Genomic DNA, 14,648 nt, shown 5'->3' with positions numbered 1-14,648 from the left:
ATATAGCATAATGTGAGTTGTCTATTTTGGATGGAAGGATAAAATAATGGTAAACAATTTAAGTGGAGAGAGATTGCAGAACTCTGTGATACAGACTGTATCCATGATCCTGGTACATGAATCATATGTAGTTAGTCTGCACCTGCTGTAAGTGATTTGGAAGCTAAGTGAAATGATTGTGTTTCTGGCAAAGGGTACCAGGTTTAATCAGGAATATTTTCCTGCATCTGTACCGGATAAAAGTGAGGAGTGCAGATGCTGGAGATCAGAGTCGAACAGTGTGAGCCTGGAAAAGCACAGCCAATCAGGCAGCGTCCGAGGAGCAGGAGAATTGGTGTCACGGGTATAAGTTCTTCAGCAGGAACATGCCCGAAACATCGAGTCTCCTGTTCGTTGGGAGTGCCTGACCTGTTGTGGTTATCCAGCATCACATTTTTCGAGTCTACGTCTGTACAGGGCGTTGCTAAGACCACATCTGGCACATTATGTGCAGTTTTGATCCCTTAACCTAAAAAAAGTTTGAGATGCTTTTCAACAATGTTTTGTTCACACTTTCCTTGAATGAAGGCCTTTTGTTTTGAAACATTATCAGTTTTGGTCTTAGATGAGAAATCCTTTAGAAGCATGCACGATTTTGAGAAAAATCAGCTAGATGCACATTTTCTCTTCTCAGCGAGACAAAAAAACTATGGAATAAATTTTAAGAATAAAATGCATTAATTTTACCACAGATATTATGAAAAAATTAGACGATGTTTAAAATTTAAGCATATACATACCAACAAATCATCAAATTATAAAGCAGAAATTTTCTCTTTTGCTAATGAAAGGCACTGTGTATAAGAACAGCAATGATGCACTTGCATATCGTCCATTATGATCCATTCCAGAGAATGTTCACGACGAGCGCACACGGCCCAGTTTGGTGTTCAGTTGACATGATTGCATGTTTCAACACAGAGAGGGAGAACAATGTTCCCTGCCTGAGAAGCAGCAGCCAAGTCATCCCTCTATCTTCTTTTGTTCCACCTGACAACAGTAAATCTCTGACTCACCTCTATCTGATGAGTCGTGGAGTATTCCTGATGGTTCCTGAGGTTCATTGGAATCTCTCTCCCATCTGAAGCAAAGGGAATTCAGCTAAATCCAACTATTCTTGGGAGAAATCACATCACAAGTAGCTTGTCTGAGCAGAATGGGCGGCACGGCGGCTCAGTGGTTAGCACCGCTACCTCCCAGCACCAGGATCCTTGGTTTGATTGCAGCCTCGGGCGACTGTCTGTGTGGAGTTTGCGTATTCTCCTCGTGTCTGTGTGGATTTTCTCCGGGCGCTCAGGTTTATTCCCACTGTTCCAAAAATGTGCAGGTCAGGTGAATTAGCCATGCTAAATTGCCCATAGTGCTCGGTGCATTAGCCAGAGGGAAATGGGACTGGGTTGGTTAATCTTGAGAGGTTCGGTGTTGACGAATTGGGCTGAAGGACCTGTTCCCACACATTAGCGAAACTAAACTAATGACTTCAGAGGACCAAATAACATTTGGGGCAGGCTATCATCTATCCATTTGTTATGAGTTCAACTATTATGAAACACTGGAAAGCTTTCATTTTTCTGTTTTGTCTTAAGATGTGTGTGTGTGTGTTTCACATTATTCTAGAAGATGAACCAGGCTGACATTTATTTCATTAGCCATGTCACTAAACTTTGAAATTTTTTGTAAAAAGTGGAGCAGTGTGACTGCAAAAGGAAACATTGACCCTGCAATATTGATTGGACCACGAATGATAAATTCTAAAACTGGGAGTGGGAGCTCAAGTGGGAGTTCCCTTCCTCAGAAGTTTGTGGTGCCTGGATGTTTACATTTATTCAAAGTTGTGTCTATTACATATTTGATAGACAAGTGAATGTAGGAAAATGGTGCACGGTACCGAAGAAGTACTGCTGAGACCAGAATCAGATCAGCTACGATCTTAGTGCGTGGCAGAGCAAAGACAAAGTGTCTAATGGCCTACTCCTGCTCCTCAGTCCGATGTTCTTATATTCCATTCAGCCCCTCACAGCTCCTGCACAGGAGTAAACAGAGGCCAATTGCTCGAAATACCTGGTCCACAGTAATACAGGATCTCCTTCTGTCCCTCACAATTGTCACACAAAGTTTGGCGTGGGTTGAAAAATCTTAATTAAAAACCCAGGCTGGGCTCAAAAGACGCCTCTGGTCTATTAATAGAGTGTCTCCTCTCTGCAACTTGTGCTTCATTTGTTGGTCATGATGCAGATCCAGATTCATTGTGAATGCAGTCCCCATACCTCACCCTGAAATGACTCATAAAATGCTTTGCTCTCTGTAACTGCAACATCTAATAACGGAATGTTCAGGAAACTTACAACCATTAACTTCCTAATTACAGAATATGAGAGCCTAAGGAACAGGGTCGGATGGTAATTCGAATGATCAGGCCTGCTGCGCCATTGTATAAGATGATGGATGATCCACTGTTGTTATTTCGTCTGCTTCATTTCCCAATTTTCACATCCCTCAATTCCATAGTAGGTCAAAAACCCACCTAACTCATCTGTAAATACTTTCAGTGATATAGCTCCCTGAACTCTCTTGACCAGATAATTTCTGACATTCACTATCCTCTGTAAGATTATACTCCCGAAACATACACAATAACGTATTTTTATGTTCAAAAGAGGTGAACACAGCAGCTCATGTAAGTGTGACCGACCCTGATATCAAGGCAGAAGTTGACTCAGGATGGTATCAAGAAACGTTGACTAAATTCAATTTAATAGGAATCAGCCACAATCTCTCCACTGGGGGTTAGCCATCGCACAGAGGCAGATGTTCATGGTTGGTGGACATCAATCCTTTCAGTCCAGGGACATCCATACAGGAGACCCTCAGGGTGGCTTCCTCGACACAATCATCTTCAGCTGCGTCATAAATTTCCTTCCCCATCATTACATCAGAAATGGGGATGATCACTGGCGATCACACAATATTCAGATCATTTCCCCCCTCATCTCCTGAAGCAGTCTATGTCCATGTGCAGCAAGACCCTGATAGCATTCCAGTTTGTGCTGTTACCGTGTCGGCAAAATTTATGTAATAGCAGAGCCAGACATTGCACATCTCCATAGTTAAAAGAGGAGCTCATTCAGCATCTCAAGCTGGTTACACACGAATATGAGCTAGCATTCAGCCCATCAACTCGACTGAACAGGAAGAGTGGCAATACGTTCAATATTCCTGCCTGTTACATAGGAAAGGATGGGTCTGGTCAGCACATCGAACTGATAAATAGGAACAGGTGGAGCCCAAACAGTCTCTCGAAACTGTTCCACGGGACCAGGAAGAGGCCATTCAGCCTCGCAAATGCTTATACAGGAACAGGAGGACATCACTGATGCTCCAACATGGCAAATCACAGGAGCAGATCATGATGTTCATCGTGACTCCATTGTCTGTGGAGCATGTGCTACGTCAACGTGGTTTTCTGGCAGTGAGGAGGGAAGCCAGATGTTTTCTGTCAAGTCTCAAGGAGACATCTTCCTTCTCCGAAAAGGTAGCCCCATGTTCTCCGTATGGATCAGAAGCTGGTGGGAATAGTTAACTGTTTTAGATTGAATGTATTGTGGCTGATGTTGGGATTATGACTAACATGATGTTCAGTGCAGGATCACACAACAAATGCACTGCATTAATATGTGGAGTTTTTATTCAAAGTCTGGATTTTCTGCTCTCTCATTGATATGGGGAGTGGGGAGTGGGTGGTGGTTGGGGGGAATGTTTTCAGAGGTACTAAAAGTATCTAGAATTTCATAAAGTTAGCAAAAAAAAAGAGGCCGTGGGATCTATCACCGTGTCAGTGTCTGTTTAGAACATCATGTGTGATTGTCCATCCCCCTGAAGTTCCAACGCAATCCCATCTTATTCTCCCACAGTGCGACAGATTAATCTTCACTGACTCCTCATGGTAACATCATCCCAGGGATTAGTTTGGTGGAATTCCTTTGAACTCTCTCTGTGGTAAGGAGATCATTCGTTATAAAGGAGAGAAAATCTGTGGACAATTCCCCAAATACTGCCTCAACAAAACTCTCAGGGATGATCACATTAATTACTTTCCCTCACTTCGCCGTCTCCATTTCCTTCTCATGGCGTAAAAAGCATCATTCTCTATATATTGCCACTGATGCGAAATTTGCATCTTCCTTACATCTGTATGTCAGTGCCAATAAAACCAGCACCAGAGGAGCCGATCAAGATGGGCATCACTCTTGGGGACAGATTCAATGAGATGGATTACACCTAAAATAAGGAATAGTCGCCTACCCGATGGAAATGAGCAGGATCAATATGAGGCCCTGGTCAGACGGGCATGTTATCCCGAATCTTGAACTGAGTGGCTGGTTCAGCTGTTCCACTGGACAGTAAACAGTAAACCACATTGCTGTGGGTTTGCAGTTACACGGAGATCTGACCAAGGAAAGATAACTCATTGACTTGTCTAAAGGACATGACGCAAGCAGATAGGCTTCTGTTTATTATATATAATGATGGTTTCTTTTAAATTCCATCAATTTGCTTCATGAGACATCAACAGATTACTATCTGTACCTCTACATGAAGAGTCAATGAGTTGAGCACCACGCATTATCTTCCTGTCTGACAGATTCTGTGGAGAGAACAGGTTAAACATCTCAAGTACAATTCTCTTGTCATGGACATGTGGTTAGAAGGGACTTGAAACAAATGAATCCAGATTCAATAGTGACACAAATAACCAAGTTCATTCAGAAGTTGCACTGAGGCTGACGATTAGACTGGGACATCATAATAGTGGTACTGGGCAGGATTGGTGAGTGGGGAGGATATGGAAATGTAGATCTGTGCGGGGCTAGAAGGATTATGGAGTTTGAGAACAGTCTGGTTCCTTCTCGCATATCAGAGAGCAATTTATTCATAGTAATTTGCTTTTTAGAATTTATCAGGAAAGGAATTTTTGATTGGAAATGAAGACACTGATTTCCCCTTTCCCACAATTTACCTAACATGAGCAGAAACACAGTTCAGCCCGGTTTAATAGGCAAAGAGAATGACTTACTACGAAACCAACTATACCATTACCTGTGATTTTATCTTCTCCCTCTCAAATTGCAGAATAGATTGAATCATATTATGATTACTGCTTCCTTCGTGTTCCTTCACTTTAAGTTCTCTTAAATAGTCTGCCTCATTGCACAACACTAAACCTATTATTGCCTATTCCTGAATGGGCTCCACCACAAGCTGCTCCAACAAGCCCAATCGAAGATACTCCACAAATTATTTTTCTTGCGAACCACTATCATCCTGATTTTCCCAGTCCCCCCGTGTATTGAAATCTCCCACGACTACTGTACTTTGCCTTTTCTATGCATCTTTCCTATCTCCTGGTGTATATTGTGACGCAGCTGTTGAATAATTTTTGGAATCCTGAACATAACGCCATTTATGTTTCTTTATTCAACCTTTGGGGATACTTAATTCTACCCACACTGATTCTGTGCCATCGGACCCTACTTTATAGAATACAGTCAGAAAGTTGTACAGTCAAAGAGATGTACAGCATGGAAACAGATCCTTCGGTCCAACTCGTCCATGCCGACCAGATTACCTAGCCTAATCTCGTCCCATTTGCCTATATACTTCAGAACCCTCCTATTTAACAACACATCCAGATGCCTTTTAAATATTGTAATGGGACCAGTGTCCACCACTTCCTCCCACAGTTGTTTCCTTACACACACCACCCTGTGCATGAAAAAACTTGCTCTTTTGGTCCCTTTTAAATCTTTCCCTTCTCAACCTAAACCTATGCCCTCTAGTTCTCCCCCATCCCAGGGAAAATACTTTGTCTATTTATCCCATGCATGCCCCTTGTGATTTTCTAAACCGCTATAAGGTCACCTCTCAGCCTCTGACGATCCAGGGCAAACAGCCCCAGCCTATTCAACACCTCCATATAGCTCAAATAGTCCAATCCTTGTAAATATTTTCTGAATACTTTCAAGTTTCATAACATTCTTCCGATAGCAAGGAGACCAGGATTCTAACGATTGATTTATTTTCATTCTTACTCCCCCCACCAACCTATTTTTACGTAGGATGCATACCCTTGAATATTGTCAATCCTGATCCCCTTTCAGCACGTCTCTGCCAATTTCGATCTGCGCTACAAGCTCATTTACCATATTTCGTATGCGGCATACATTCATCTATAACACTCTCAGTCCTGTATTAACCGTAAAAACAATGACTGCAGATGCTGTAAATCAAATACTGGATTAGTGGTGCTGGAAGAGCACAGCAGTTCAGGCAGCATCCAACGAGCAGCGAAATCAACGTTTCGGGCAAAAGCCCTTCATCAGGAATAAAGGCAGTGAGCCCGCTTATCTCTCCATGCTTCAGGCTCACTGCCTTTATTCCTGATGAAGGGCTTTTGCCCGAAACGTTGATTTCGCTGCTCGTTGGATGCTGCCTGAACTGCTGTGCTCTTCCAGCACCACTAATCCTGTATTAACCGTGCCTCCTCTCAATTTCATTTGTCTGTCCAATGTGCTTGAAGTTTGATTGTTTACACTTTCAATACACTCTGTCCAATTTGTGCCTGTGCTGGAGATTTTAATAAACTATCCTGCGTTCTGCACTCTTACCTCCTCTTTGAATTCGAATTTTCTAATTTCCCCGATAACTGAAACCCCACCCAAACCTAAAACATTTGTTGAAAGATCTGACCGAAGCCTTAGTTATGTGATTTATTAGGACTCTGGTCCCAGAATTGTTCAGATGAAGACCAGACCATCAGAAAGGTCCCTTCTTCCCCAGTAATGTAATATGCTTATGCAACACAAAATGCAGGGTCAAAATGACTTTTCATACATTCCAAAATATGGAAAGTACAAACAGATATGATAGTTAAAATACACTCATGACCTTGAGCTATATAAATTGAAATGTGAATTCCAAAACCATGGAAGTGCTGTGCAAACTTTATCAATCATTATTCGGCAGACAGCTGAGATGTTGATTTCCCCTTTGTCAGTGTTCCCCTTCACTGAGATTCTCTGGTCCAGTCCCACACACTGTATTTCGGGGGATTATCAGTTCCTGCTGCTCTTCGCCCGGTCTATTGAAGTTAATCCACCTTCTCCCTGGATCCAATCAATTGGTCTATTGGATTCCGTTTAATTGTCAGCAACCTAGCTCTGTGATGTTATTGGAGTTAAATGATCTTGAATGACAGCCAACATCAGCACAGTGCTCACAGTGTATGGCACCAGACAAAGACTTTCAGTCCAAGGGAATATCGAAATAAAATTTCCTTATTCTGTCTATTATCCTCATGGCGTCTTCTGATCTACCCAGCTTCGCTCTCTTCTAACACCCGTTTCTCCCACGCAGTCCATGCTTCCTATCCACGGTGTTGACCTCCCTTCACATTCTTTCTTTCTGTTTCATTCTCTCTCTCTCTGTCTCGCTCTCTCTTTCTGTATCTCCATTATCTCTCTCTGCTTTCGGATAGTGCAGTTGGAGAGATTGTGGATGTAGGATAGGCTAAATTGCCTCCATCTGTGCCATATTAATTCTGAAGGTCTCTGACCCACAATAAAGACTTTAAGTGCCTGTAGAAACAAGCTGGTACTGCGAAGGACACAGTACACAATCATCCATTGTCTCTTCCTGTTTTCTGACATGCAGTGTCCTGTAAATATCTGTTCAAACAAAATGGATTGACATTCGAGCAGTTGGGAGGACATTCACCAGACGATCGTGAAATCAGGATTTTAAAAACAGTTCCACTATGCAAAATGTGGATTTGTCTGATAGCAGCTACTCCCAATTAGCAGCCCCTCGCTTCTTCCTGATGCGGATTTGCCTTCCACCAAGTTATTAACTTCCACAAGGTCCTGACTTATTCCATGATCGCAGCTATGTCAAACCTGAGCGCATTGTGATCGCTGTTTCCAAAATGATCTTCTATGAATGGTCAGTCACCTGGACAGACTCATTTTATAATACAAGTTCCAGTATCGCCCCTCCTGTGGTTGGACAAGCCCCATACCGCTGTAAGTAACTTTCTTGGATGCACTTAAGAAATTCTATCCCGTCTAAGGGATTCTCAGTCAATATTGGGGATGTTAAAGTCACTCACTATGGTAACTCTGTTTTTAATATCCGTTTCAATAATCGGCCGACATATTTGTTCCTCAATCTCTCGGTGGCTATTGGAGGGACTACAGTACAATCCTAACGCATGCATCCATAATGTTGCCTCAGTAGAAGAGCCCTCTAATACGTCCTAAGTGCAGATGTAACAACCTCCCTGATTAGTAATGCAACTCCTCCGCCTCTTTTAGATACCCCTCTATCTCATCTAAAACAACAAAACCCTGGAAAGTTGAGCAGCCACTCTCTTTCTCAACCAAGTCCCTATAACGTTTGCAACATCGTAATCCCATCGTAGTCCCATTCAGGCTCTAAATTCCACTGTATACCCATATTAATACTTGCATTGAAATAAATACACTTCAGCCAAACACATCACACACTGACTTGATATTTGGTTTGAGATTCCCTGAAGCATTTTCTGCTGCTATTTTCCGGTGACAGGAGATTACAAAAGACTATCAGTAAAGCAGAAAACGTTGTAGACAGACAATTCCAGTTTCGTCCTTTGTCACTTCAATTAGTACATTGCATTAAACATGGTCCGATTTCGATAGAGTGCTGGATAATTATTTCACTTCAAACGACTATCTCCAGCCACTCACTGCATACTCAGCAACTATTTCTGGACTCACTGGATTGATTGCTCTCTTGTCCCTCTCTCACGAAATCTCTGCAATATTTACATTGGAGTTATATGTGCTCGTTCAATCTCCAGATTCCTACAAGCCAGTGTCCTCACATTAAACTAAAATAACACTTGAGGTTGCCAGTCCCATTGTGTTCAGTGCCCTCTGCGTCTTTGTTGTTGGTCTTAGATGCACTGGTTTTAGTTCCCAATTCCTCTTCAGTCACTGTCTTGTGGACCTACTGCTCTGGTTCCCACTCCCCAGTGCCACACTAGTTTAAATCCTCCTGAGTAACAATAGCAAACCTGCCTGCCAGGAGATTGTCGCCAATACAGGTCCATTCCGTACTTCTTGTGTAGGTCCTACCGACCCGCGAATCCCAATGATCCACATATCGGAGATTGCTGCCAGTTCAGGTCCAGCCCGTCCTCCTTGGGTATATCCTACCGAGTCGGTAATCCCCATGATCAATGTATCAGAAGTTCTACCACCTCTTTGGCCGTGTATTTAGCTGTTCTACCTTCGTACTCCGAATCCCACTCGCAAGTGACATATTCTAGCGTCTCCAAAATTCAAATATCCTTTCAGCACAACTCCAGCAAGGCCTTTTCTTTAAAGTGCATAGACGTGATTATAAAAACGGAAGTGTGACTTCATTAACCAGGAAGGTAAAGCCCACTGACTCAGTCCAAAGGCCAGAGGATCTGATATCTATCACCTTCACCACATCTGATTGACAAGGTCGACATATGGACCATTTATTTGCAGATTGACGAGGATAAACAGAAGACTACAAAATGTCAGAGCAGATCGATGTCATTCAGCCTGTTTACTCTGCTTTGCTATTAAATTGGATTTTAGTTATTCTGTTCCTTTCAAAGGCACGGTCTTTACCCCGCATCCCCAGCGGGTGAGAAAGTGTCCAGTGTCGTTGTGTGACAGTCCTGCGAAAGGAGTATCCAGTGCCAGGCATTGGGGTGTGGGGAATCCCGCGGTGGCAAAGGAAAGGCTGCATGCAGTGACGATGGACTGAGGGACTGAAAGAGATGGAATGAGTATCCAGGGACACTGCACTCAGACAAGTGGCTGGGCATGATTCCTAAACACCCAGGGGAATCCGCGAACCACGGCTGCTTTTACAAAAATCTGTCACATTTTCAGCATTTCTCCATCAAATAAAAGAAAAAAATACTGTAGAATGCAGAAATCCGAAGCAAATACAGAGACATCCTGTGGAGAGAGAAAAGAGTTAATGCTCCCAATGCAGACGCGAGAAGAATGTACAAAGTCCACACAGACAGGGTTCAGAGGATGGAATTGAACCCATAACCCTATCACTGTGAAGCAGCATTGCTGTGTCACTATGCTGCCCAATTATGGATAATTGCAGGTAATATACTTAGAGGCATAGATAATATTCTCTGTGACCAGGATTGAAAGTCCTGAAGGTTTTGCTGCCTACCTGGTGCTTGGGTTTGAAATATATCAACTGGGGTGCAGAAGAAGTTGGAGTGGTCAGGGTTCGTGTAGGTACCAATGGCTGGACAAGCAAATGACAATGAGAAGAGAAACGGTAAATACAGAACTGAACTGTTATTTTGGAATGCAAGCAGTAGAAGGAATAATGTAAATGAACTTGTGACGCATATACAAATTGGCAGGTATGACGTGGAGGGCATCACAGTGACATCACTGCAAGAGGATCAGGATTGTGAGCTGAATATTCAAGGATATTCATCCTGTCGAAATGATAGGCAGGTGGGCAGAGAGACAAATTTGTCTTATTAGGAAGAAATGGAATTGAATCAATTAGAAGAAATGAAGCAAATCAGATGGTGTAGAATCTGTGTCGGTAGAATTGGGGAATCAAAGAAGTGAAAAAAATGCAGTTGGAGTGATGTACAGGCCGCCAAATAGTAGTCAGGAGCTGGGGTGCAAGATACACCAGGACATAGAAAGATCTGCAGGAAAGGCAACATTACAGAGATCACGTGGGATTTCATTTTGCAGGTTGGCTGGGAATTCAGTTTGATCATGTTTTGAAGAAAAAGGCATTTGTGGAATGTCTATGAGATGGCTTTTTATAACAGCTTGTGCAGGCAGACTAGGCGAAGGGAACTTTGGATGAAGGAAATCACAGGTGGCAGTGATCATAATATGATTGAACATACTCTGCAATTTCCGGTGGAGAAGTTAGAATCAGAGGTAATGGCATTACAGCTGAATAAAGGCAATTACAGAGGCATGAGAGAGGAGCTGGGTAGAATTAACTGGGACACAGGCCCAGAAGGAAAGACAGTGGAACAGCAATGACAGGAGATTTTTGGAGAAATTCAGGATGCACCAGAGATTTATTCTGAGGAAAAAGAGGCATGATAGAGGGAGGATGAGGCAACCATAGCTGACTAGGGAAATCAGGGACAGCAAAGAAATAAATGAGAAAGCATATAATGTGGCGAGCGGCAGTGGGAAACTAGAGGATTGGGAAGCTTACAAAGACAAAACAGACAGCAAAAGAAATATGATAAGGATGGAGATTATTAACTATGGAGGTAAGATAGCCACTAATATAAAGGAAGTCTGTAAGAGCTTCTTTCAATATATAAAGTACAAAAGAGAGGCAAAAGTGGACATTGGACTGCTGGAAAATGATACTGGAGAGGTAGTAGTGGTGAACAAGAAAAGGACGAGGAACTGAAATATTAGTTCACGGTGGAAGATACGAGTAATACCTTAACATTCAAGATAATGAGGGGCCAGAGCTGAGTATGCTGACCACCACCATGGAGAGCGTGCTAGAAAAAACTGAATGGCGTGGAGGTGGTTAATTATCCTGGTCCGGGTGGACTACATCCCAGAGATATAAGGAAGATAGCTGAAGAGGGTGTGTAGGGATAGTGGTGATCTTTCAGGAATCAATAGGGTAAGGAACGATCCCAGAACATCGGAAACACACGAACGTGACACTCCATTGTAACAAGGGAATGAGGAAAAAGACAAAAATATCAACAGTTGATAGCTTAAATTCGGTCGTGGGTAAGATCCTGGAATACATTGTGAACAATGAGATTTCTGAATACTTGGAAGTGTTTGGTAAAATAGGTCAAACTCACTTAATCAAGGGAATCACCTCACAAATCACCTCACAAATCTTTTGGAATTATTTGAAGAGGAAATGAGTAGGCTTTACCAAGCACAGCCAATGGCTGTTATCCACCTGCATTTCAAGAAGGCCTTTGACAAGGTGTCACAGAGGAGATGACTGAGTGTGACAAGGGTCCGTGGTGTTAGAGGTAAGGTAGCGGCATAAATGGAAGCTTGTCTGTCTGGCAGAAAGCAGAGAATGGGGATAAAATAGTCCTTCTCAGGATGGCAGTCGGTTACAAGTGGTGTTCTACAAGTCTCAGTGTTGGAATAATAACTTTTTATTTGTTACGATAGCAATCTAGATGATGGAACTGTGTGTATTCTGGCTAAATTTGCAGACGATACGTAGATAGGCAGATGGACTGGTCGTATTGAGGAGGCGGAGAGGCTGAAGAAGGAGATTAGCAGATGCATTCCAGTGTTGAAAAGTGTGTGGTCATGTACTTTGGCATGAAGAATAGAGGCATGGTCTATTTTTTTGAATTAGGATAAAATTCAGAAATCTGAAGTGCAAAGGGACTTGGGTGTTCTAGTGCAGTGTTCTCTCAAGGTAAGCTTGCAGGTTGAGGCAGTAGTCAGGAGGGCAATTGGCATTTATTATTGATGGCATTTATTATGAGAGGAATTGAATATAAAACAGGTTGTACACGTCTCTGGTCAGACTACATTTGGAGTATTGTGCAAAACTTTGAGGCCCATATCTCAGGACAGACGTAGTGGTCCTGGAGCTTGAGCAGAATATTTTCACGAGAATGGTGATAGGAATGAAAAGGTTATCGTATGAGGAATGTTTGTGGGCTCTGCGTCTATCCTTGGTAAAGTTTAGAAGGATGAGAGGGAATAAAATGGAAGCACAGTGTACTGAAATAACTGAACAGAGTTGATGTTGATAAGATGTTTCCATTGGACGAGAGCTCGAGAGCAGAGACTTAGATGAAAGGGAACACCTTTTAGAAGAGTGATAAGGAGAAATGTCTTTACCCAGAGAATGTCGAATCTTTAAAATGTATTGCCACAGAAGGCAGTGGGGGCCAGGTCATTAAGTACATTTGAGACGGATTTAGATAGGTTCTTTATTTTACAGGGATGAAGAATTACGAGGAGAAGGCTGGAGAATAGATTTGGGAAACCTATCAGCGATGATTGAATGATGGGCAAACTCGACAGGCTAACTAGCCTAGTGTCTGCTCCTGTGTCTGATAGACTAATATTCTAAACCTTAAGGAGACACTTGCATCGCTGAGAAGATGGATTCATGTTCTTCATGAATGTCAGTAGCTGGTGGTAATACATAACTGTTTTATAATGAAGGTGCTGTGGCTGCTGTCGGGGTGGTGGATAATATGACATTCAGTGCAGGATCACACACCAACTGCACTGTATTAATGTGGTGAGAGTTTATTCAAAACCTGGACCTCTCTGTCTCTCTCAATCACCGTGGGGAGTGGAGGTTGATGTGGGTGGGCGTAACGTCCTCAGAGGCACTTAAACAATCCAGAATCATGCATTCTGAATGAAAGAGCAGACATGGAATTTAACACCTTTTCATTGTCTGTTTAGAATATAATTAGTGATTGCCATCCCGCTCAGTGTTCAATGCAATCACCTCTTATTTTCTGAGGGCACTCCAGATCAAACTTTACTCACTCCTCATGATGTCATTGTCCCAGGGATTAATCTGGTGGAACTCCTCTTCACTCTGTCTGTGGTTAGGAGATCACTCCTTATAAAGGAGAGAAAATCTGTCTACAATGCCCCAAATACTGCCTCAACTAGACTCTCAGGTTTGATCGCACTAATTCATTTACCTCACCTCGCTGGCTCCATTTCCTTCATGTGACAAAGGAAACCATTCATTTAATCCATTGCCACTGATGTGGAATGTAAAACATCCTTACATCTGTAGGTCAGCATCAATAAAGCCAGCACCAGAGGTGCCTATCGAGACAGACATCACTCTCGGGGCGAGACCCAATCACAAAGAATGAACCTAAAATAGGGAATGGTCACCTACTTGAATGGAAATCAGCTGTCGGATTATGGGAAATAGGCAAAGGAAGGGAGCTGCCTTCACTTTTGTTCTTCCCTCACGGGATGTATGCAGCCCTGGTCAGGCCAGCATGTTATACCGATCTTGAACTGAGTGGCTGGTTCAGCTGTTCCACAGGACAGTAAATAGTAAAACAAACTGCTGTAAATTTACAGTTAAACAGAGACCTGACCAGGGAAGTATGCCCACTGCCTTGTCTAATGGGCATCAGGCAAGCCGATACCAACAGACTATTATTCCGTGAATCTAGATTACGAGCCAATGACGTGACCACCATACACCATCTTCCCATCTTTCAGATTCTGTACAGAGAACAAGTTAAACATCTCAAGTTCAATTATTTAACAATGGACAAGTGGTAAGAAGGGACTTGAAACATGAATCCAGAATTAACAAAGGCGCAAATAATGGTTTATTCAGGAGTTGCACTGAGGCTGAGGAGAAGACTTGGGCGTCTTAATGTTTGTTCTAGACAGGATTGGCATGTGGGGAGGATATGGAGATGCAAGCTTTGCAGGAGAAAATGAATCAAGATGGTTGAGAAAAGTGTGATTCATCCCCGCATATTGGGGAGTAATTTGCAAATAAAAATTTGCCAGTTATTA

This window comes from Chiloscyllium punctatum, chromosome 21 (genome assembly GCF_047496795.1).
Source record: "Chiloscyllium punctatum isolate Juve2018m chromosome 21, sChiPun1.3, whole genome shotgun sequence".
Classification (NCBI taxonomy): Eukaryota; Metazoa; Chordata; class Chondrichthyes; order Orectolobiformes; family Hemiscylliidae; genus Chiloscyllium; species Chiloscyllium punctatum.
The sequence above is the reverse complement of the archived record's forward strand: the minus strand, read 5'-3'. Positions refer to the sequence as shown.